The sequence below is a fragment of the Anomaloglossus baeobatrachus genome, chromosome 2 (genome assembly GCF_048569485.1).
Source record: "Anomaloglossus baeobatrachus isolate aAnoBae1 chromosome 2, aAnoBae1.hap1, whole genome shotgun sequence".
NCBI lineage: Eukaryota > Metazoa > Chordata > Amphibia > Anura > Aromobatidae > Anomaloglossus > Anomaloglossus baeobatrachus.
Genome location: NC_134354.1, coordinates 656453156 through 656479529, shown reverse-complemented (window position 1 = coordinate 656479529; position 26374 = coordinate 656453156).

The following is a 26374-nucleotide window of genomic DNA, read 5'->3' as shown; positions in this document are numbered from 1 at the left end:
CCCCTGCTCTGTGCACATTTAGCTGCAGCACACATCGGGTTAATTAACCTGATGTGTGCTGTAACTAGGAGACTGGGGGCTGGTCACTGGTTGCTGGTGAGCTCACCAGCAACTCGTGTAGCCACGCTCCAGCGATCCCTGCCAGGTCAGGTTGCTGGTGGGATCGCTGGAGCGTCGCAGTGTGACAGCTCACCAGCAACCTCCTAGCAACTTACCAGCGATCCCTATCGTTGTTGGGATTGCTGGTAAGTTGCTTAGTGTGACTGGACCTTTAGTCATGTGCATCTAGGCCACTATAGTCCTCTTTATTTCCATCATTTTTTTTTTGCCAAAACTGATACCTGGTGTATGTAATTTAACCAATTTTTTGAATAAAATGTTACTTTTTAATCTTTTCTACTAAATTCGCTGGATTTTTTTTCAAAATTTCTCCTTATCCTTGTGCAGTTGGTTCTTGAACTGATCCGTCGCTGAACTACAAGTGCAATAATCACACACCTGGCCTTCTCACCAAGCAGTAAGCTGGCTATTTTTTCTTTTCCTGTGAAAATTCCTCCTAGGTCTTATTTTCAGGGAAACACAAAAATAAGTATGTATAATACATAATTAATAATAATTTTTTATTTGTTTTCCCATGTAAATACTTAGGCTATTAAAAAAAAAATGGATGAACTGGATCAGATTTTTTTCTTGAATTTTATTTGAGTAGATACGTTTCAATTGCAGAGCATGATGCAGATTCTAAAAAAAAAATAATGAAAATGTCCATCTCCCCTTACTTGGCCATGTATGATTCGCAGGTATTGTGCCCTTGTCGTCATGATTAGGGCAAATGACAAATAACTGCTAATCACGCACAGTCCCAAAAGATATATGCAGACCCAACATAATCATTGCTGCTCACCTCTGTCGTAAATCCTGACAACTCCTACTACAGGTGACTACTGCTGCTAAACGTTTATAGTGTGTAAATAGAGGTTGATCCAATCCCCATCAAATAATGAGCTACACGCATACATACCGGATGTGTGCAGCATGGAATACCTCACCGCTCTATTAAATAACACAATGAAGAGTTTTGATGCCATCTGGGCTCCTTGGGTGCAAAGGGATTGTTAATGGATGTGGTTACAAAAAGTAGTCCATGTTTAATTATCAGACTGACACTGTTCTTTGTTCTTCCTTATCCCATATCCTTACCCTTTTGTGTCAACGTCCTGTCTTTTCTAGTCTTCGTTGATGTTTAAGGGTAGGTTCACACACTGCGTTTTTTTGACGCTGCATTTTTGTGCGTTGTTTGCGGCAAAAACCACACAAAAACGCACCCGCGTCAAAAAACGATGCGTTTTACTGCGTTTTTGCTCACTGCGTCTTTATGCGTTTTTTATCAGTGAACAAAAAAAAAAGGTCTGATGTCATTTCCTTCTTCAATATGTTCTTCATTCTCCACTAGTGTATGCAGGAGAGCAGACAGCTGCAGAACTACAAGGCTCAGTATACTCCATCCAATACTGTATGCAGGAGAGCAGACAGCAGCTGCAGAACTACAAGGCTCAGCATCTTCTATACAGGACTGTATGCTGGAGGGAGAGTCAGGGGGAGCAGACCTAGAAGGTTCAGCATACTCCATCCAATAGTGTATGCAGGAGAGCAGACAGCAGCTGTCGAACTACAAGGCTCAGCATCCTCTATCCAGGACTGTATGCTGGATTTTTTTGCTCTCCCAAACAAAAAAAATGATGTGGGCTTCGCCATATTTTTGTATGCTAGCCGGGTACAGCAGGCAGGTACGGGCTGCCCCCAACCCCCAGCTGCCTATTTGTACCCGGCTGGGAGCCAAAAATATAGAAAAGCCCTTTTTTTTTTTTTTTTTTTTTTTTTTTTAATTATTTCATGACTTTCATGAAATAATTAAAAAAAAAGAAAATGACGTGAGCTTCGCCTAATTTTTGTGTCGAGCCAGGTACAACTAGGCAGCTGGGGATTGGAATCCATAGTGCAGGGTGCCCATGCTTTCTGTGCACCCCCGCTGCGAATTGCAGTCCACAGCCACCCCAGAAAATGGTGCTTTCATAGAAGCGCCATCTTCTGGCGCTGTATCCAACTCTTCCAGCTGCCCTGATGCCGGGTGGCTCGCTGGGTAATAATGGGGTTAGGGCTAGGTGTGTATTATCAGCTGGCCCTAAGCCCAAAATTCATGGTGTCACGCCAATATTAGACATGGCCACCATGAATTTCTAGTAAAGATAAAAAAAAACTCACAGAAAAATATTTTTATTAGAAATAAAACACAACACAATTAGTGACTCCATCTTTATTGAAATAAAGAGCCCCCCTCCGCAGTAATCCTGGGTCAAGGGTCCCGCGCCGTCCAATCCGGATCCAATATCATCTGATCGGTTTGCTGGAAGGCAAAGCAATCAGATGATGTGTCAGGATCAAGGAAGTGAATCACATCACACATCAGCTGATTGTATAAACTGCTTTTATTCAATCAGATGATGCATCAGTGCAAAAAAAAAAAAAAATACTCACTTATGTGCTGATTACCGGCAGCTCATGGAGCGGAGTTTGATCGTGTCTGATCGCTGCAGGAGCTGCCGGTAATCAGGGATGAAGTCTCCTGACGGCATCCGCTGATAGGTTAAACCGGCCGGGCGCCGCGTCACCCCGAGACTTGCGATCAGCTGATGCGTCAGGTGACTGCATCAGGTGATCCATCGCCAGGTCCTGCAGGCATACGTACCCGGGGAGACTGCAGACAGTTGGAACGGCGGTACCGGGAAGTGGAGCTGGGAGCGGACATGGCACCGGGAGTCTGCACACAGGTGAGTATGACTTTTTTTTTTCTACTCTTCACTTTTGTTTTCACAGCTGCCTCCACCTCCCGCCCAGACATGGCGCCGCACGGCAGCAGACATGCACAGGATTGGAGGTGGATGGTACCGGGAGGATTCACGCTTCTGTGTTTACTGACAGAAGGAATCCTCTTCCTGTACATGTCACTTTACTACCCACCTCCTGCGTTTATAGCTGCGTTTTTGGTAATTGACATGCTGCGTTTTTGTGGTCACCACAAAAACGCAGCTGAAAAAAAACGCTGTGTGCAGACAGCAAAAATGAAAACTCATAGACTTTGCTGGGGGAAGCAAAGTCATGCAGTTTTCTGGGCAAAAACGCATACCCTAAAAACGCCGCGAAAAACGCACTGTGTGAACTTACCCTAAATGTTGCTATTTCATCCTTCTTCTCTGCACGATTCCTAAAACTTAACATGGTCAAAACAGAGTTCATTGTCTTTCCTCCTCCTCACTCATCTCCTCCAACAAGCCTTTCCATCAAACTTGATGGTTGCTCACTCACCCCAGTCTAACAAGCTCGTTGCCTTGGAGTAACCCTCGACTCTGCTCTATCCTTCAAGCCACACATCCAAGCCCTCTTCAACTCATGCCGATTACAACTCAAAAATATCTCCCGGATCCGTGCTTTTCTTAACCAAGAATCTGCAAAAACATTAGTGCATGCCCTCATCATCTCCCGCCTCGACTACTGCAACCTCCTGCTCTCTGGCCTCCCTTCCAACACTCTTGCACCCCTCCAATCTATCCTAAACTCTGCGGCCCGCTTAATCCACCTCTCCCCTTGCTACTCCCCAGCCTCGCCACTCTGCCAATCCCTTCACTGGCTTCCCATCGCCCAACGACTCCAGTTCAAAACATTAACCATGACATACAAAGCCATGCACAACCTGTCTCCTCCCTACATCTGTGACCTAGTCTCCTGGTACCTACCTGCACGCAACCTCAGATCCTCACAAGATCTCCTTCTCTGCTCCTCTCTTATCTCCTCTTCCCACAATCGCGTACAATATTTCTCCCGTGCATCCCCCATACTCTGGAACGCTCTACCTCAGCACATAAGACTCTTCACTACCGTGGAAAGCTTCAAGAGGAACCTCAAGACCCACCTCTTCCAACAAGCCTACAACCTATAATAGCCCTCAGTCCAGTAGACCACTGCGCAACCAGCTCTGTCCTCACCTATTGTACCATCACCCATTCCCTGTAGACTATGAGCCCTCGCGGGCAGGGTCCTCTCTCCTCCTATACCAGTCTGTCTTGTACTGTTAATGATTGTTGTACGTATACCCTCTCTCACTTGTAAAGCGCCATGGAATAAATGACGCTATAATAATAAATAATAAATAATAATAATAATAATGTAACCATAAGAGATGAACTCTTCAGGGTTGAGTTCATTCATTGTTGCTGATAGATTCTTTAGTAAAATTGTATTGATTTTTATTATTTTGAGCTTTATGTTGTAATTTTGTAAGTTTACTTTTGGAAATTCAATAAAAATCACTGTGTTAAACAAGAAAAAAATGTGTTGCATCAAGCATGTGGAAATCCTTATCTTTATGACTGTGTCTGGCCTTCCTTAACACTGCATTTTTTGCTCTTCAATGGGAAGCACTTACTTTTACGATTTCCCTGACTTGTGGAATAGGTTGACCCCGACTACAAAATTAATGACAGGAGCGGTTGTAATTTGTGTTTCTATATACAACATTGTGCATGTATATAAGACAACCTACTTGGATCAATGATCGCTGAAGATGCAGCGACGACACTGGAAGTCAATAGGAGAATTCCTATGAAGTCACTGGACAATGTCCTCAAATCGAGGAACATTTCACTGGTGACGAAGACACGGGCTCATTCATAGTCTGGTCATTTCTTTAGTAACCTAGGGATGCGAAACCTGTAAAGTAAGGCTATGTGCCCACGCTACAGGATTTACCGCGGATTTTGCCGCGGATTTACCGCGGATTTGCCGAAAATCTGCAGCAGCAGCACTTCCAAGCCATTTCAATGGCATTTTGGAAATGCTGTGCCCATGCTGCGGATTTTTCCGCGGCGGATTTGCCGCGGATTTTGATCCGGAAAAATCTGCAGCATGTCAATTGTTTGGTGCAGATTTGGTGCGGATTTTTGGCTTTGAATGGGGAAAAAAAAAAAAAAAAAATCCGCATCAAAATCCGCGGTAAATCCGCGGCAAATCCGCGGGTGCGGATTTGCCGCGAAAGTCGCGGATTTTCAGGCAAAAAAATCCGCAGGGACATTCTAGCGTGGGCACATAGCCTAAGGGAACAAGACAGAAGAAGAATCAATACCTTTTGAAATGTGGTGGTGGATAAGGATGTTATCAATACCACGGATAGCAAGAAGAACAAATCAGTTTTGGACCAAATCAGGCCAGATATGTCACTTGAAGTGAGTATCACATTGCTACGACTTGCCTACTTTAGAGGCATCGTACAGAGAAAGCAGTCACTAACGAAAGACATCATAGTGAGAAGAATAGAATTAACAAGACGAAGAGCAAGACCAGCAACCCAATGGCTTGATCCTGTGAAGATAATGGCGGAAGAGACCCTGGTGGACCTATCTAGGCTGCACAAGATCGATCTTCCTACAGAGCATTTATCAATCAAGTTGCCAGGGTTCAAGCTCGAGCTGAACGCTGTTATGAAAAAAATATATAGGACATTTAATCGATTAGATTCTCTCAGCTGCTGACTTTCAATTCTGGATTCTGTAGCTCCAATTATTACAGTACTTCACATGATTCCTATGCAAATAATTGTTTCACTAGGTTCACAAGTAAATGTGTATAGGTTTCCTATTTATGATCGCTTTCTCTGGATGATGGAACTTAATGGCCTATTCTTAATCAGAAGAGTTTTGTAATTTTTGTCCTGTGTTGTTACATTCCTTATTATATAGCAGTGTGGTGCTGGAAGAAATCACTGAATCATCAGCTATAGGAATAAAGGATCTCCCTGTATACATGGTAGCCATGTGCTAGGGCTCATTCACACATCTGTGTTTAAACATGTTTGTGAAAAAATGATACCGGTGTCACCAGTGCATGGTCCGTGTGTATATTTTTACCATCAGTTTGTCATCAGTGTACATATAGCACACCAAAGGCATCCATGTGCTGTATGTATTTCTCAAGACTCATAGACTTGTATTGCCCCTTGTCATCCGTACTGCCGTACATGTCCTCCATGTGTTTCACGTGGACACACTGCGTAAAAATACGGACATGTGAATAGCACCATAGGTTATAATGGGTTTGACAACTCTGCGTCAATAAGAAATATCTGGCCACTTGTATGAGGGAGAACTATTCTTAATTATGCCATATGTATTGTTACTTTGTTTGGTGAGTTAAGGGACATGGTCCATTATTTCATGTGGGACTGTCCGGCGCCTTTGTTGCTTGCTAACTTGTGTAATTGCTGCTGATTGTGGATTATATCAGCCTCCTGCAGTATACTAATCTGCTTCATCTGGCGGACAATTGACCTAGCGAACAATAAGGAAACAGCCATGGTTATGTCTCCCCAATGCTGTGGGACACAATGCCCGGCAGTGGGAGCTGAGGGATATAAAAAGGGGCCTTTTCCTATTCTACAGGACTTCAGCCTAAGGATAATGGTTCCACCTGGTGGAATACAGAATTGCTCCACTACCCAACACTGAATCCACAAATTTGTTTGGAAAACCTAAGTTGGGACTATACGGACACCTGGCCACATACCTCGCTGTGCTCGGTCGGCTTACTTATCTTGACACCATCTCCTCTCAGTACTTGCCCACCAAAATCAAGGTGCTGCTGGCTGGGGTAGTGGTCTTGGATTCCCCGAAGTCATGGTGGTTCTACTACCTGGCAAGTCAGCTGAAGGGTGAGACTCACTTGCACCATCTCATGTCCTTGCTGGGAATGTATTATACACTGTTGACTCTTGGGACCCTAATAGTGTTACCAGAGTGTGGTAACCTAAACCTGTGTTGTCTGAGTAGTGCTCTGCCCACGGGGAAAGAGTACAGGCGTTCAGTAGGATGAGCCCCGGTCCATGCAGTCTTTGTAAAGTTAGCCAGGCCAGTGGACGAAAGACCCACTGACCCATGTCTCTACAATGGGTATGTGTGGTATCTGTTTGTTTTTTTTGGTTTGTTTTTTTTCATGGATACCACACGTATGTACCTTATGGATGTCTGAATGAGATGTTACTATTATTCTTGTATACTTTAGTACACAATTAACTGCATTTGGTTGGACGCTGACAATGTGGATGGTAATTCTCAGAACATCCTGAGATAGGTCAAATATTAATTCATAGTATAAGGACCTGAACGGCAAGTCGAAATCTAACATGATATACAGTATGTCTGGCAGTAATCTGTACTGATAGAAATATGCTACATGAACAAAAATTATGGGCATGAAATAGTTGTACTAAATAAAACATTTTATGAGGTATGGAGGGTACCTGTGTAAATAAGTAGTGGACCTCTAGGGGTCTATGAATTTAATTTATTTTTTTTGTCCAGGTGTAACAGCACAGTTGAAGTGGAAGCCTAGAAGCTCTTAATAGGGATTCCATGGACAGGCTTTTCACAAATCACTCCATTTAGACCATGGGTGGGGAACCTCTGGCTCGTGATGTCCTATTCTCCGGCCCTTGGGCAGATTCCTGGGAGACTACCTTTTGCAAACTGCCAGCCCTTTAATTGTTCCTTATACCAGTAGCATGCAGAGTTCACTACTGAACACTGCAGCACATGTAATGAAGGATTATGTCATGGTGCTGGCGCTAGTACTTTGTTGGTAGAGTCAGCGCACTCTGCACTCAAGTCTTAAGGACAACAACAAAAGCTGCAACCCTATTTCTCCAGTGATGTATATGCCCCAGCATCTCCTGTGACATATATAATCCAGCCTCCATCTCTGCTGTGCGATGTGTATGACACATAGCTGACGCCAGCTAATGATTTCGCCAGCTCTGCTTCTGAGCCGACATGATTCTAGTGCCGTACGCGCACAACGGTGTGTGGGAACACATTTCCCTCAGCGCCACACATGTACGGCGGATGTCATAAAGGGGTTCAGAATATATCCAATACTGTGATTCGGTCCATGCGGCAGATCCAGACTTTTTTTTTCCCATCCCAATGCAGACATGGCATAGAGTTCAAATCGCCCCCTTTTACCACCTTAAAAATTAGGAAAAACACTAAAATATACACACATTTGGTATTGCTTCTTTTGGAAAAGTCTGATCAATCAAAATATAAAATAAATTTAATCCAATCGATAAACAGCATAACAAGAAAATAGAATAAAATCCCTAGAATTGCAGGGGGGGCAATTGATGCCACTGTCTTGCTGTCTGCCTGAAATGTTTTTAAATATCAAAACTCCCAAGATGGATCTCCAAGTTGTGTCTTGTCTGTACTGGTAGGGGTATGGGAGCACCAGCCCTACACCTGTCTCTCATCTACCTCAATATTTCTTAAGTCAATAGTCTGGGATGCAAATGGCTGTGCGTAAACAGTGGAACTGTACTAGAAAACGTATTTTTGCTGTTTTGGAAACTTTGCGACCCCTCCCTAAAGGTGTTTTCTCTGCCTTTGGATTAGCCCCCCCATTGAATCCAATAGGGTTTGAAAAGGTTCGCCGAACAGTTCAGCGAACATAGGGAAGCGCCAAGGCTCGGTGAACCAAACTTTGAAAGTTTCGCTCATCTTTATGCGTTCATAACTCTGGAAAGATTTGATTTTATAAGCCCTTAAACCAGCAATGTTCTGTCACACAAAATAGTTAATAAATAACACTTCCCACATGTCTACAACAGCACAATATTTGAAACATGTTTTTTTTTCGTTAAAAAGCTAGAAGAGTTCAAAGTTTATCAGCAATTTCTCATTTTTCCAGCAACATTTCATAGCATTTCTGTATGCAAGGTGTCGATTCGTGTTGAATTGATGATGCCCTGCAATTTTTTAATTCACTTTTTTTCTCTATCTCGTTCCGTTTTCGACATAAAATTGCGAACTCCGTTGTTTTCCACCAGGTGGCGCTATAGGTGGTTTCATTGCATAGCGCATGGCTACTTTACTATATGTAGACACCACTTCTATTCCTATAGCTGCCGCCGTTCTCAAGTTAATGGTGGTGGACAGGATATGGGTGGACACTGTATAGCAGTATTATGCTGGGTCTATACAATGCAATGTAATGTGGTTACTAAATGGCGGTATTATGCTGGTTCTATACAATGGAATCTTGTTACTATATGTCGGTATTATGCTGGGTCTATACAATGCAATGTGGTTACTATATTTCGGCATTATGCTGGGTCTATACAACAGAATTTTCTTACTATATGGCGGTATTATCCTGGGTGTATACAATGCAATCTCTTTGCTATATGGTGGTATTATCCTGGGTCTATACAATGTAATCTCATTACTATATGGCAGTATTATGCTTGTTCTGTACAATGCAATGTTTTTACTATATGACAGTACTATTCTGGGTCTATACAATGCAATGCAATGTGGTTACTATATGGCCATATTATGCTTGGTCTTTACTATGCAATCTCATTACTATATGGGTGTATAGACAATGGATCTTAATACTATATGTCGTTATTATGCTGGGTCTATACAATGGAATCTTGTTACGATATGGTGTTATTATGCTGGGTCTATACAATGGAGAGAGTAAAGTAGGGTCTCCAAGCAGCACAGAGTATTTCCGGAGAGGAGTGCACTGACCTTAGGGTAGGTCACAGACTGAGGATGTCATAGTCGAAGAAGCATGGTCTCACAGCAGAATAGCGGAACTCAGCAGTGGAACATCACAGTCTCATAGGAGGTCAGAGGCACAGAGTATTTCAGGAAAGCAGTAAGCTGATGTTGTGGTAGGTCACAGATGGATCATTACACTGTGAATGATGCAAGACACACTGGCAGCACTGAGTATTTTAGGATAGGAATGTTGTGATATTGTGGTAGGTCACAAGCTGGAAATTGCAGGTTCCACCCTCAGAACAGAGTATTTCAGGAAATGAATGTCGAGTGCAGTCTCTCTCTCCAGACCTTCCTGGGTGTCCTCCCAAGCCTTCCTCTGAGGGTCTGCCGGAAAAATGCTTGTGTTTCCTATTGACTTCCATTATGGCAGTTACTCGGGCTGAGCGCTCAATCATTACAAATTGCTCTACTTGAGTAACGAGCATCCGAGCATTTTAGTGCTTGCCCATCACTAATTATGATCATTGTGCTTATAACTTTCTATTGTATTTTATCCATCTGTGTTTATAGAACATGTTGAAGTCGCTGGCCTTTTATCCTCCTACTACAAGCTTTCTGGTATGTGATCTGTTTGACTTTTTGATTTCCATGTATATATCTACTACGTGAAATCTAAAGTATGCAGTTAAGGCCCAGTCACACTAAACAACTTACCAGCGATCCCAACAATGATCCACCCTGATAGGGATCGCTGGTAAGTTGCTAGGAGGTTGCTGGTGAGATGTCACACTGCGACGCTCCAGCGATCCCACCAGCAACCTGACCTGGCAGGGATCGCTGGAGCGTCGCTACACAAGTTGCTGGTGAGCTCACCAGCAACCAGTGACCAGCCCCCAGCCAGCAGCGCCACGTGGAAGATGCTGCGCTTGGTAACTAAGGTAAATATCGGGTAACCAACCCGATATTTACCTTGGTTACCAGCGCACGCAGCTACACGTGCAGAGAGCAGGGAGCAGCGCACACCGCTTAGCGCTGGCTCCCTGCTCTCCTAGCTACAGCACACATCGGGTTAATTACCTGATGTGTACTGCAGCTAAATGTGCACAGAGCAGGGAGCAGCGCACAATGCTTAGCACTGGCTCCCTGCTCTCCTAGTTACAGCACACATTGGGTTAATTACCCGATGTGTGCTGTAGCTACATGTGCAGAGAGCAGGGAGCCGCGCACACTGCTTAGTGCTGTCTCCCTGCTCTCCTAGCTACAGTACACATGGGGTTAATTACCCGATGTGTACTCTGCTACACGTGCAAGGAGCACGAGCCGGCACTGACAGTGAGAGCGGAGGAGGCTGGTAACAAAGGTAAATATTGGGTAACCAAGGACAGGGCTTCTTGGTTACCCGTTGTTTACTGTGGTTACCAGCGTCCGCAGAAGCCGGCTCCTGCTCCCTGCACATTCAGTTGTTGCTCTGTCGCTGTCACACACAGCGATCTGTGCTTCACAGCGGGACAGCAACAACTAAAAAATGGCCCAGGCCATTCAGCAACACCAACGACCTCACAGCAGGGGCCAGGTTGTTGCTGGATGTCACACACAGCAACATCGCTAGCAACGTCACAAAAGTTGTTCGTTAGCAGCGATGTTGCTAGCGATGTTGCTTAGTGTGACAGGGCCTTTAGTCTTTTAGTGAGTACATTTTATAGGGCAATATATAATTAGCATAGAATTGCATAAGTATTGGAGCTTCTTACACAGATATCCTATATACAATATAGCACATAATTACAGATCCATTCATGACAGGCACATACTTAATAACCTGAGCCATAAATGCTTATTGTTAAGGGCGTGAATAAGGTTGGTAATATAATGTGTACCTTACCCTGTAATAACTATGTTTACTTAAGCGCCAGGTACTTTGTTCCATTCTTCACAGTTGCATTGACATTTCAATCTGATTTGTTCATTAGTCTCTATGGACTTTCACCAAGAATGTGTAGTATTCCCTGATAGGTGTGTCATCGTGAAAGACTGTGCAAAAGTATAGAAGAATGGCTATAATGTACAGCAGGGATACGTAACCTGTGGCTCAGGAGTCCTATGTGGCTCACGGGTCCATGATGTGTGGCTCGTGGCTGTCTGCCAACTTAATGCATTAGCACCAGGCGTAGAATACAGCTATGAAGAGCAGGTCTCCAGATGAAGACTTCTGTCAGCAGCTGTACACAGAAGAGCAGATCTGGATGCCTATATACGGTCCTTGAGTTTAGGGAGAAAAATTAAGGAAATGCTAAGGATGATACTGTGCGATAAACAGACTGATTGAAGCTTGATCCAATAATGTAGTGGTACTCAGGGCCAGGACGACGGGTAGGCAGGATAGGCACCCAGCTAGGGCGCTACCTCCTTATTTCCTGAGGGTAGCGCACCTTGGGAATAAAAAAGTGACAGTGATGGCGCTTTCCTGCAGCCAAAGACATTCAGTACACTGATGGCTGGGGTGCAGGCACAGTGAGCAGTGTCAGTCACCGACACTGCTCACACTTCTATCTGTCTGCACTCTGGCGGTCGCTCCGCCTCCCACCGTGCACTCAATTGTGGAGTCATCATACTATACATTATACGTGGGGGGCATCATACTGTATAGGGGCTGTGAGGGGTATTTTACTGGGGGCTGTGGAAACCTACTGTAAAGGGGGCTGTGGTGACCTTACTGTATAGTGGGCTATATGGGGACATTCTGGTGTCTGTGGTGACCATACTGTATCCGGAGTTGTGGTGACCATATTGTATAAGGGGCTGTGGTGCACATCATACTGAAAATTGGAGATTTTTGGAGGACATCATACTGCATGGGGGGCTGTGATGGATATCAAACTGTATGTGCGGCTCTGGTGACCATCATACCGTCTAGGGAAATAGTGTGAGGAGGGAGTTAAAGTTTGCAGAGGTAGGCAGTATGAGGGCATGGCATGAAAAGAGGGCACATAATGAATATACAGTGCCTACAAGTAGTATTCAACCCCCTGCTGATTTAGCAGGTTTACACATTCGGAATTAACTTGGCATTGTGACATTTGGACTGTAGATCAGCCTGGAAGTGTGAAATGCACTGCAGCAAAAAAAAATGTTATTTCTTTTTTTTTTTTTAAAATTGTGAAAAGTTTATTCAGAGGGTCATTTATTATTCAACCCCTCAAACCACCAGAATTCTGTTTGGTTCCCCTAAAGTATTAAGAAGTATTTCAGGCACAAAGAACAATGAGCTTCACATGTTTGGATTAATTATCTCTTTTTCCAGCCTTTTCTGACTAATTAAGACCCTCCCCAAACTTGTGAACAGCACTCATACTTGGTCAACATGGGAAAGACAAAGGAGCATTCCAAGGCCATCAGAGACAAGATCGTGGAGGGTCACAAGGCTGGCAAGGGGTACAAAATCCTTTCCAAGGAGTTGGGCCTACCTGTCTCCACTGTTGGGAGCATCATCCGGAAGTGGAAGGCTTATGGAACTACTGTTAGCCTTCCACGACCTGGACAGCCTTTGAAAGTTTCCACCCGTGCCGAGGCCAGGCTTGTCCAAAGAGTCAAGGCTAACCCAAAGACAACCAGGAAGATCTCATGGCAGTGGGGACATTGGTTTCAGTCAATACCATAAGTACTCCACCGCAATGGTCTCCGTTCCAGACGAGCCCGTAAGGTACCTTTACTTTCAAAGCGTCATGTCAAGGCTCGTCTATAGTTTGCTCATGATCACTTGGAGGACTCTGAGACAGACTGGTTCAAAGGTTCTCTGGTCTGATGAGACCAAGATCGAGATCACACACGTGAATTTTGGAGACTGGATGGCACTGCATACGACCCCAAGAATACCATCCCTACAGTCAAGCATGGTGGTGGCAGCATCATGCTGTGGGGCTGTTTCTCAGCCAAGGGGCCTGGCCATCTGGTCCGCATCCATGGGAAGATGGATAGCACGGCCTACCTGGAGATTTTGGCCAAGAACCTCCGCTCCTCCATCAAGGATCTTAAGATGGGTCGTCATTTCATCTTCCAACAAGACAACGACCCAAAGCACACAGCCAAGAAAACCAAGGCCTGGTTCAAGAGGGAAAAAATCAAGGTGTTGCAGTGGCCTAGTCAGTCTCCTGACGTTAACCCAATTGAAAACTTGTGGAAGGAGCTCAAGATTAAAGTCCACATGAGACACCCAAAGAACCTAGATAACTTGGAGAAGATCTGCATGGAGGAGTGGGCCAAGATAACTCCAGAGACCTGTGCCGGCCTGATCAGGTCTTATAATAGACGATTATTAGCTGTAATTGCAAACAAGGGTTATTCCACAAAATATTAAACCTAGGGGTTGAATAATAATTGACCCACACTTTTATGTTGAAAATTTATTAAAATTTAACTGAGCAACATAACTTGTTGGTTTGTAAGATTTATGCATCTGTTAATAAATCCTGCTCTTGTTTGAAGTTTGCAGGCTCTAACTTATTTGCATCTTATCAAACCTGCTAAATCTGCAGGGGGTTGAATACTACTTGTAGGCACTGTAGAGAGGGTTCAGTGTGGGCACAGGTTGGGGGAAGGTTAGCATGATGGGGGGACAGTGTGCAGATATAAAGAGTGTAATGGAAAGCAGTGGAGAGGAGTCGGGTGTGGTGCCATGGTTCTTAAGGGCAGATGGTGAGGTGGTCTAATAGATGCACCATTTCTGGGGTGGCTGAAGGTTGCTATTTTTTGCTGGGAAAAGCCAAATAACCATAGACCTTCTCACCCTGATAATACCAGCCGGAGGCTGTCTGCTTTACCTTGGCTCCTCTTCTTTTTTTTTTTAATTATTTAATTTTTAGCTTCCAAGCAGCAAGCAGTAACATCTCCATGCTGTTCCCATTCCTTTTAAGCACTTTTTGCATCTTTTTCAGTTATTTTCTGTCCCCCACAGATCTCCTAGGTGGGTAAACCAGAAAAATGCTTGAGTTCCACATAGACTTCCACTAGACTCCATACTCAAATAGAGTGGGTCCGAGCATTGGACCTGCGCAATTCGAGTAACCAAGAACTTTAGTGCTTGCTCATCACTATTTACTTGTAATACCTATTATGTCTCATCAGTACCGTTGTTCCTGTATGGTCCACAGTCTGATAAATACTGCTAGAAATAACTCCCACCATTGTTAAACACCTTCTGGGAGATGTTGGTTCATGAGATACAAATGTACATTGGCCTGACTTGATATTGATTTCTGTACTAAGCTTGGTGATGTATACATGTACTGAAATTTTATATACTGAAGTTATTCTGCTGAAAATGGCAATATCATCTAAGTAAGCACAGGTAAAGCCCTGACATTGTTCCAACAGTCGATATACCAGCCTCAGGAAAGTAACAGGAGTTTTTTTCATCCTTAAGGGGATTCCCAGGAACTCAAAAAGTCCATATGGAGTAATGAAGGCCGAGCACTCCCAAGCGTCCTCTGTTAGGAGTATCTACCAGTACCCCTTGCTCAAGTCTAACGTAGTTACAAATCGGGCACTGACTGCCGATCCAATAGATCATCATTCCTGGGCATGGGGTAAGCGTCACGCTTGGTGGCATAGTTTAATCTCCGGTAATCGACCACAGAACAATTGTGTACCATTCTTCTTGGGGACCAGAAGGACAAGAGAGGCCCAGGTGGTGCAGCAATAATAGGTTAACGACTGCGAGATGCCAGGCCAGTAAAAGGTTGTCTCTTTTCAGTTCTTTTTGTCCCTTGATGCCCAGCCAAGAAGATGTCATGGGCCAGATGGAGTAGCCGTGCCCTATACTTCTGGGGAACAATGAGTTGCCTGGTCACCACATCAGGGTTGTCCTTGCCACTAACCTTCATTACGCGATAATACAATCTCTTTTCTTGGTTGAAGCGATCTCCATTATCTCCCACATGCCCAGTTTCTGCCCTTAGCCTAAGGGCAGCCAAGGTACTGTCACCCTCTGTTTCTCTTCCAAACTTCTCTCTGTCCCAAGACTCTCCCAATATAGTAGCAGGGATGGATTGTTTACTAACTCTGATGATGTTCGTGGTGGTTGCTCCCTGGTGAAGTCCTGATGTTGTGCTTGCATGGCCTGTAGTCGGGTGATGGCTCCCACAAAATAGCCCTATAACTCCCCAATGTCATTTGCAAGGGGGATATCTGTGGGAAGATCTCCCAGAACTCCAATCCAGCACAGTTTTTTCCCCATAACCATAATCTAAATGCACAGGAGCTTGCTGTATATACAGTATTTCCATTTTCCCCCCGCCAGTGCAATGGGGATTCCAGGGCCCTGGTGTGGTGCCTTGGGTCAAACCACACAGGGGTTAGTTGTAGTCAGGAATGCCACAGTGTCTCTAAATCATGACACTTTGTATCCATCGATTAAGACATCATGCAGGTGGTGTTGCTGTTTCTCTGGATAGCTTGGGGACAAAGGCCGGAGGCTGTACACTCCAGAAGGGCTATCTATTGTGCAGGGGTTGTCGGTTCACTGTGGTGGGGGTGATGGTAGCTCTTCCTCAGGCGGGATGGAGTGCACAAGATGCATCGGACGAGGTGGAGGTGTGTGGGGCTCCCTTCGAGTTCTTGAGGGACAACTGGATTGCAGGTGCCCAGGTTTCCTGCATCTATAACATCTCTCTGATTCCCAAAGGTTGTGATTATAACTGTTTGTACCCAGGATTGTGAGATGTGGTTGTCATTTGGCCTGTGGCTGGGTGGAAAGGCAGTTATAACTGGAGGGGGCCGGTGAATGGGATCAGGTTTTGATTTATTCTCCAGAAACTTCCTCCATTGCAGTTGGAAAGTAAGGGCCTCATCGACCAGGGCTGCAGCTCTATTCAAAGTGCGCATCGTGCACTCTCGAACCTATTCCCGTATTTCTTAGAGACACTTATCATGAAATTGTTCTATAAAGAACGCCTGTATAACATCTTGCACAGTGAAGGCATTTTCTGCTTCCAGCCATCTCCACATGCCTGAGACATATTATGGGCATATATCCTAAAAGATCCCCATGTGGTACATGGGAGGTTTCGGAACTGGGCCCTATAGGAGTATGGGGTAATAGCATGGTAATCCAGAATAGTCCATTTTACAATATTGTAATCCCGATTCCGCTGTGAGTCAATGGTTCAGTAAGCCTCTGCCAAGCTTCCGTTCAGGAGTCCCATTAACAAACCCATCCAGCCACAGTGGAGCACCTCCATTATGACACACTGCTGCTCAAGTCCTTGAAGAACCCTTCCACATCTCCGGGTGCCTCATCAAATGGCTTGAAGCCCATCTGGGTGATCCGTACACGCTTCTGGATCATTCGGTTTACACTCCAAGTAACATTACTCCCTCTTTTGGGCTCCATTCCTTCTGGTCTCCGCTGTGCTCAGCAAGCTTTCCTCTGTGCCATCTGGGCCCAGAAACACCAGCTCTTCATAACACACCAACCAATTCACATACAAATTAACGGGGATTTCTGACGACCACTCCAGCAGCACATGTTGGGACCTAGGACTTGAGATAGATGCAGGTGGGACTTGCATCTATTGTATCCTTATGGCATAAATATATGAGATGGGAATGCCCCTTTCATAGTCTTAACTCATATAATCGACAGTGGATGTTCCCAAAATGTGTTGCATTGGTGATCTTGGGGTCTATTTGCAACGTATTTCTCTTTCTGTTTTGCACTTATGCCATGAAACTCAGAAACTCAATGAGTGGGTTCTAAGAGCCCGGAACAATGCCAAAGGGAGTGTACTTTTACCATCCACCAGGAAGTTATACATTGGTATATCGTAAATAACCTCATTTGCAAAAGATTTACATCTTAATGTGCCAATCGTGAATAAATCTGTCTTTATCTGTCTTTATGATATGTGGTTTGTATGTTTGTACTTATAGTGAGGAGAGGAATGCTAGGATAATGCAAACCTTGTATGCTTTTAGACTTGTACTACCAGCTTATAATGTCATTTGTTGGATCCTACAGGATAAGATTTGCCGTAAAGTCATGGAATAATCTCTTACCATATCTTACAAGAGTTGCAGGTTAAATAAAAAAAAAATGCCAGCTAGACACCAAAAAAACATGAATGAACGGCCGATTCATCTTTTGTGTGTCATGTATAATCACCAGCAGCGTATAGCCTGGTGATTACATGGTGGCATGGGCCCCCTGACAGTATGTTTATAGGTGTTTCAAGTTTAAGTTGTGGCATTGAGCGGTGCCAAATTCAGTATGGGGAATGAAGGGTTAATTCCCTTCATGTGGTAACATGAGCAGGCTGCTGTGATTGGTCAGCCTGCTGCGTGGTGGTAATGGAAGTTGTTATGATGGGAATTTATGGGGTTAATCTGCCCCCTGTGAGTAACGCGAGCAGGCTGTGTGATTGGTCAGCCTGCTGCGCGCCAATTTTAAAGTCTGTCATTGGTGGACAGAGGTAAATATGCAGGAGACTTGCCTTTATAAGGAGCCAGCTGTGAGCCAGCTGTGTCAGTTTCCAGCTGTGAAGAAAGAAGAATCCAGATGGAATCCCTCCTGGAGAAGATGATGGCTCGGGTCGGCGCAGCGGACGGCGAAGAGTGGCTGAAGAGGTGTCTGGCGCCGGTGAACGAAGCCGCCGAAGTGGTCCTGGATCCAGCTTCGGATCTCGCCGGCGTTCCTGCGCGGAGGGAAGAACTTCTGCGGCCCGGAGAAGGAGAAGACGTCCGGAGATCCCTGCGGAAGAAGAGGAAGAAGAGCGACGTCCACTCACCGCCTGCATCATGTTCTCAGCGGTCCGGCGGAGGGAGGAAGAGGTCGGCATCTGCTCGCGGTCGGCGCGGCGATGGGAGGAAGACGCCGGAGACATCGCGAGAGGCGGGAGTTCCGGCGAGAGGAGGGTCCGGAGCATCGCGAGACCGCCCAAGAAGCCGACGAGATTTGGCCGCGTCATCAGGGCGCGACTCCCAGAAGGCTCGGCGGGCGATTATCCCGGAAGTCGCCGTCGGGAGTTCCGCTCCGGCTGTTGTGGCCGGGTATAGCGGAGATCCTGGGTCGCTCACGGGCCTGTACGCGCCGCCAGCCCCATTGCAAAAGAGCTCAGCTGGGGCTTTGGCGGCGGCGACGCAGGTCTGGAGCTCGACAGAAGAATCCGAAGAGGACGTCGCAGCGAGCGGAGGTCGTCAACCCCAGTACAGCGCGTTGGATGGACCCGGGAGCGGAGGACATGGTGAGAGCCCCCTTGCTGGAGCACCCAATGTTAATTGTGTAAAGGACATGGTCATTAGGACTTTGTCTGAACTGCTTGGGGGCCATGTAGTGCTACCCCAGGCACCTGTTGCTGAAGTTTCTATTCAGGACAGGTTCCCTGGGGTGGCAGAGTCTCATTTAAAGGAAGCACTGACATGTGATGTTTCCCCTTTGGGTTTTCATCTCAGTGCTTCCCTTAAGGAAAAGATTTGGAGACAAGAATATGTAGAGATCTTTTCTCTGTTACCGGTTGCTAGGGAACTGCAGCATAAAGTGGAGAAACCGGATGGAAAACAAGAGGTTGAGTCAGAACGAAAGAAAAATTTTAAATCATTTTATTCATGGTTACAGGCTTTCTCCATTTATGCTGCAGTTCTTGGGGAGAAGTTTCCTAAATTGTGTAGTGGTTTGTTTCAGCACCAAGATTGTATTCTGGAGGCTTATCGTAATTTCGGTGGCTTAGCGTGGCTGAATTACGATGAGTCTTTCAGGCAGAAGTTGGCGGTTCACCCTGCTGTCAAGTGGGGTGTTAAGGATGTCGGGTTATGGCTGAATTTAATGCTGCCTCAGCGACAGAACCCTCACAGACAGCAGGTGAATGTCAATTCAAAAAGGGGGGTGTGCTTTGCATTCAATGAGTCCTCGTGCAAGTGGCAGGGTACCTGTCGCTTTCGCCATGAGTGCTCGTTTTGTGGCGGGGCTCACCCCTTGTTTAAATGTTTTAAAAAGCATGGTCAGTCCACGGTACAGCCATCTGGTGTTAGGGAGCAGTTTTTCAAAGGCTCAGACTCCAGTGAGCCTGGAAGGAATGCTCCCGTGGCTAGACCGTTTTCCAGACAGGCCGAAGGCAGCTCTGGTTCGTAGTGGGTTTCAGGCAGGTTTTCCTGTACCTTCTTTTGAAGGTATAGGTTGTAATGTAACTAGGAATTTACAATCAGTTGATAGCCATAAGGAGGTAGTCAGGGCACATATTGAAAAAGAGCTGTTGTTAGGCAGGGTGTCTGGTCCTTTTGAATTTCCTCCGTTTACAAATTTTAGGATATCACCTTTGGGGGTTGTCCCCAAGAAGGAGGTTAATTCTTTTAGGATCATACATCACCTGTCTTATCCAGCAGGTAGCTCACTGAATGATGCTATTGATCCTAATGCATCTTCGGTGAGTTACACATCCTTTGATGAGGCTGTGGATTTGCTACGGAAGTTTGGCCCGGATTGTTTCCTGGCCAAATCTGATATCAAGTCTGCCTTCCGGCTTCTGCCAATTAACCCCTTGGGTTTTAATTCTTTGGGTTTTTGTTTTGAGGGCTCTTTTTATTTTGACAGGTGCCTCCCTATGGGTTTTTCTTTATCATGTTATTATTTTGAGTCCTTTTCCACGTTTTTGCATTGGTCAGTTCAAGAGGGGTTTCCAGAGGGGGGTATGTTACATTATTTGGACGATTTCCTTTTTGTTGGTAGGTCAGGACGTTGTTTGCAATTGCTAAATAAATTTTTGGGTTTGATGAAGTTTTTTGGGGTGCCGTTAGCTCAGGATAAAACAGTTTTCCCTTGTACGGAGCTTGAGTTTTTAGGGATTGTTCTGGATTCACAAAAAATGGAATTGAGGCTCCCTGGCCAGAAGATTACAAAGTTAAAAGGCTGTATTGCGAGTTTTTTAGTGAAGAAAAAGTGTACCCTGCGAGAGCTCCAATCTCTGCTGGGTGGTTTGAACTTTGCATTAAGAATTCTGCCAATGGGGAGAGTGTTTTCCAGACGTTTGTATGATGCAACTAAGGGTGTTAGGTGTTCAGGTTCACACATTAGAATTTCGTGTGAGATGAGGAAGGATTTAAGAATTTGGTATGAATTTTTAGAAAGTTTCAACGGGATTAGCTGCGTTCAACAGGATTTTATGTTGTCTCAGGATCTCCTTTGGTTTACAGGGGTGTCTAAGGAAGTGGGGTTCGGTACGATTTTTCGTACACACTGGTGCTTTTCTTCATGGCCTTCATCTTGGTTGTCGGAAGGTTTGCTGGAGAAGCAGGTGTTATTGGAGCTTTTTCCGGTTTTTGTTTCAGTGCATATTTGGGGTAAGGAACTAGCGAATAGGAGGATTATACTCATATCGCATTGTCAAGGTTTGGTTTTTGCTTTGAACACCTTGGTGGTGAAGTGTAGGTTTCTGGGTGGTGTGTTGCGCAGATTGGTTCTATTGTGTCTGAAGTGGAATATTTGGTTGAAGGCTCGTTTTGCTCCTGAGTGCAATAATGCTTCCGTTTTTTACCTCTCTTCTCAGCGGTTAGAGGAATTCAGGAAGAGTTCAGGAAAGATGGATCCCCTTTTGACTGCATGCCCGTCCCAGTTGTGGGAGGCAATTTTGGATTAGTAGCAGATTCCATTAAAAATTCTATTGCACCAGGGACTTGGAAGGCATACTCGGCTGCTTGGTTGGCATGGAATCAATTTTGTGATTCCAGGAATCTGGTTCCCCGCAAGTGTGATGTGTCGACAGCACTTGGTTTTTTGAATTTTTATGTTGGTTTAGGTTATCGTTATAATTTTTTGTATAAAACATTTTGTGGAATTTCTTTTTTCTTAAAATTATATGGTGAGGAGTCTCTATTAAGCTTATTTGTGGTTCGGCAGGCGCTAAGGGGTTGTAAAAAAGGTTGTGTTGTGCCTGATCGCCGCAGGCCTATATCCGTGAATCTCTTAGAAAGATTATGGTTTATGTTGAGTGAAGTTTGTTTTAACAATTTTGAGTTATGTTTATTTCGTGCAGCTTTTGTGCTTTGTTTCTTCGCAGCACTCAGAATTAGTGAGTTGTTGTCCCATAGTCGGTACAACACCTCGGGTTTATATAGAAAGGATGTTTATGTATCTGACTCTTGTGCGGTGTTATTTATTAGTAGGTCCAAAATGGATCAACTTGGTAAAGGGTGTTCTGTGAAGTTGCGTCCTTTATGGGATTCATGTATATGCCCCGTCACCAATTTATGTAAATGGCTTACTGTACGGGGGGATACTCCGGGTTTGTTGTTTTTACATGTAGACGGTTCGCCTGCCACTAAGTTTCAATTTAATGCAATATTAAAAAAATGTATGGTTAAGTTGCAGCTAGATAGCTCCAACTTCTCATCACATTCTTTTCGGATCGGGGCGGCAACCGAGGCAGCAAGAGCTGGCCTCTCGGGAAAAAGAATTGGTAAAATTGGCAGATGGGCGTCAAAACGCTATCAGTTGTATATACGCCCGAATTTATTATAATTAATTTATTCTGTCTCTCTCCAATTCTAGGCCCAATGGTGATTTGGCTTGTAGGCCATTCGTTTATACACTGGGCGCAGAGGAGAGCGGCTTGTAGAAGTTACACAGAAAACTTATCTTTTCAGTATGAACTGATAAATGTTTTTTGGTACGGTATAAGGGGTCTGAAATTTTCTAATTTACTTGGCACCTTAAAAGGTATGCTGTTGACTCATCCGTATCCTGACCTTATAATTTTACACATTGGAGGGAATGACTTGGGTAAAATAAAGACTTTGGACTTGTTATCTAATTTCCGCAGAGATTTTGCGTTATTAAAGAATCTTTTTCCTTATTCAGCATTGATTTTTTCTGAAATTGTTCCGAGACTGGTTTGGAATGGCCAGCTTGCCTTTTTGGAAAAAATAAGGAAACGTGTCAATCGCGACATGGCAAAATTTTTTGTTAGTTTGGGCGACTTCTCATATCGCCATAGTGATCTGGAAGGTTTTACGGTTGGCCTGTACAGGTCTGATGGGGTACATCTCTCTGACGTTGGTCTGGACATTTTTAATGTGGGTATCCAGAATATGATAGAAAAATGGCTGCGGTGTTTGGGGGGGGCCTCGTATTGTTAATACTCGGCCGTTTGGGAAAAAATCGCCCAACTATGTTGGGTGGATTGTGGTTTTATAAGTGGTTAATGGTACTTTATGGTGGTATTTATGGAATTTTATGGTTATTGAATTTCAATAATATGGTGAATTTAATTTATCAAGTTACCAATAATAAAACACCACGGCCATTTTTATCCAAATGTCATGTGTCTGAGTATTTATTCTTTATTAATGGTAAGTTAATTGGTTATAGTAGGCTTTATGCTACCATGTATAATCACCAGCAGCGTATAGCCTGGTGATTACATGGTGGCATGGGCCCCCTGACAGTATGTTTATAGGTGTTTCAAGTTTAAGTTGTGGCATTGAGCGGTGCCAAATTCAGTATGGGGAATGAAGGGTTAATTCCCTTCATGTGGTAACATGAGCAGGCTGCTGTGATTGGTCAGCCTGCTGCGTGGTGGTAATGGAAGTTGTTATGATGGGAATTTATGGGGTTAATCTGCCCCCTGTGAGTAACGCGAGCAGGCTGTGTGATTGGTCAGCCTGCTGCGCGCCAATTTTAAAGTCTGTCATTGGTGGACAGAGGTAAATATGCAGGAGACTTGCCTTTATAAGGAGCCAGCTGTGAGCCAGCTGTGTCAGTTTCCAGCTGTGAAGAAAGAAGAATCCCCCGCCCGCCCTCCCAGTGTAAAGTCATGGTTTTTAACTGTTTATTATTTTTGTCGTGATGTTTTATTAGTTGGGAAAAAATCGCCCAACTATGTTGGGTGGATTGTGGTTTTATAAGTGGTTAATGGTACTTTATGGTGGTATTTATGGAATTTTATGGTTATTGAATTTCAATAATATGGTGAATTTAATTTATCAAGTTACCAATAATAAAACACCACGGCCATTTTTATCCAAATGTCATGTGTCTGAGTATTTATTCTTTATTAATGGTAAGTTAATTGGTTATAGTGGGCTTTATGCTACCATGTTTTCTTTTTTTTTTGTCTATCAACATCTTTGCACCAAATTCTTTAAAATATCACATGTGGTGAGTGAATTTTTTGTAACATTGAAAGTGCTTTTTAATTTTTCAAAAAGTCACATGCTCTGCTAAAATGTTCCAAATTTAGGCCAAAAATAACAGATGTAAATAAAAGTACTCCAGGGAAGGTGGGGGAGGTCTGGAGTATATTTGGGCAAATTTTTTTTTTTTTTCTTTTTAAAAATTGTAACTGATAAATCAGCCGTAAGCAGGAGACCCCAAAACGGCTATAAGAATCAGGAGACCCCAACACCCCTCCCACAATGATGAACAAAAAACAGTCCAGAACATATAAAATAGAGTTTAAAAAAAGTAGAAAATTAAGTGATGAAAAAAATACTAATCAAAAACAGGCAAAACACACTAAAAACTAGACCATAAAAAGGAGCAAATGCAATAAAGAGTGGGATCCATAGAGTTTACTGAAGTAAAAAAAATCATTACTTTTAACGTTGCCAATACAAAATGTATTTATACTTTATTTTAATAACAGAGACATTTCTTAGTGATTTCCTATTGCTTGCTTGTGTTGTGTCTACGTGTGCATCTGTAGGAAGGACAGTAATTGATGCACAATTCTGTCTGTCTATTCCTATATCTCTGTTTCTCTCTGTCTAAATTTATCTATAGCAATAGTGGCCGACCATATGGCCACTATGTGGCCCGTGATTTGGGGGGGCCTGATGCAGGCGCCAGCACTTACACAAGGTCCCTGCCCGCCATTACACTTTCAACTATACAGTAACTGCATTAAAGAGAAAAACTACAGTTGAAAGCAATGATGAACGAGGGAGCACTCCGCTTCACTCCCTTCCACATCATTCTTCCGCTGTATATGTGCTCTGATATCTCAACGCCGCAGGCATGATGATGTCACCACTGTAGACTCTTTGTGCCGAGATGTGCAGTGCTGCAGATTTTTCACCAAATAGACCAGGATCAGCAGGGTAAAAACAGAGAGGTGAGTTTTTTTGGGTTTTTAAGTCAGTGAGTGCACTGGCATATGACTATGGGATGTGCATTATAATATATGGAGGACTATGGTGGTACATTATAATATATGAAGGACTATGGTGGTGCATTATACTATATGGAGGACTATGGAGTGCATTATGCTATATAGAGGACTCACTTGCACCATCTCATGTCCTTGCTTGGATTGTACTATACAGTGTGTCCACCCATATCCTGTCCACCGTCATTAACTTGAGAACGGCGGCAGCTATAGGCATAGAAGTGGTGTCTAGGTATAGTAAAGTAGCCATGTGCTATGCAATGAAACCACCTATAGCGCCACCTGGTGGAAAACAACGGAATTAGCATTTTTATCTCGAAAACAGAACGAGATAGAGAAAAAAAGTGAATCAAAAATGATAGGGCATCATCAATTCAATACGAATCGACACCTTACATACAGAAATGCTATGCTATGATATGAAACCCATAACCTCCTCCCCCCCCAAAACATTGAATGCAGGTCACGCATATGGCGCTCATTTAACTTTGATGCTCAAAGTGGCCACCGTCAGCTGCAATGCACATCTGAACTCTGGACAACATACTGTATCTTGCTGCACATGGTAGGTGACACGTTTGCACAAGCATCTGTAATACGTCGTCGTAGGTCCTGCAATGTTGGTGGAGGGGTCGCATACACCTGCTTTTTGATGTGACCCCACAGAAAGACGTCCAATGGGGTCAGGTCAGGTGAGCGTTGAGGCCACTCCACACAGCCACCATACCCAATGACTTGTAGGAAGGTCTCCATGTTGTATTGCTTCATGTCCGCAGTCTTGTGAGCTTTACACATTCATATCATAGCATTTCTGTATGCAAGGTGTCGATTCATATTGAATTGATGATGCCCTACAACTTTGTAATTCCCTTTTTTTCTCTATCTCGTTCCGTTTTCAAGATAAAAATGCTAACTCCGTTGTTTTCCACCAGGTGGCGCTATAGGTGGTTTCATTGCGTAGCGCATGGCTACTTTACTATACCTAGACACCACTTCTATTCCTATAGCTGCCGCCGTTCTCAAGTTAATGGCGGTGGACAGAATATGGGTGCACACACTGTATATAGAAGACTATGGTGGTGCTTTATACTATATGGAAAACTATGGTGGTGCATTATACTATATGGAAGACTATGGGGTGCATTATACTATATGGAGGACTATGGGGTGCATTATACTATATGGAAAACTATGGTGGTGCTTTATACTATATGGAAAACTATGGTGGTGCATTATACTATATGGAGGACTATGGGGTGCATTATACTATATGGAGGACTATGGGGTGCATTATACTATATGGAGGACTATGGGGTGCATTATACTATATGGAAGACTATGGGGTGCATTATACTATATGGAAAACTATGGTGGTGCTTTATACTATATGGAAAACTATGGTGGTGCATTATACTATATGGAGGACTATGGGGTGCATTATACTATATGGAGGACTATGGGGTGCATTATACTATATGGAGGACTATGGGGTGCATTATATTATATGGAGGACTATGGGGTGCACTATACTATATGAAGGACTATGGTGGTGCATTATACTATATGGAGGACTATGGGGTGCATTATACTGTATGGAGGACTATGGGGTGC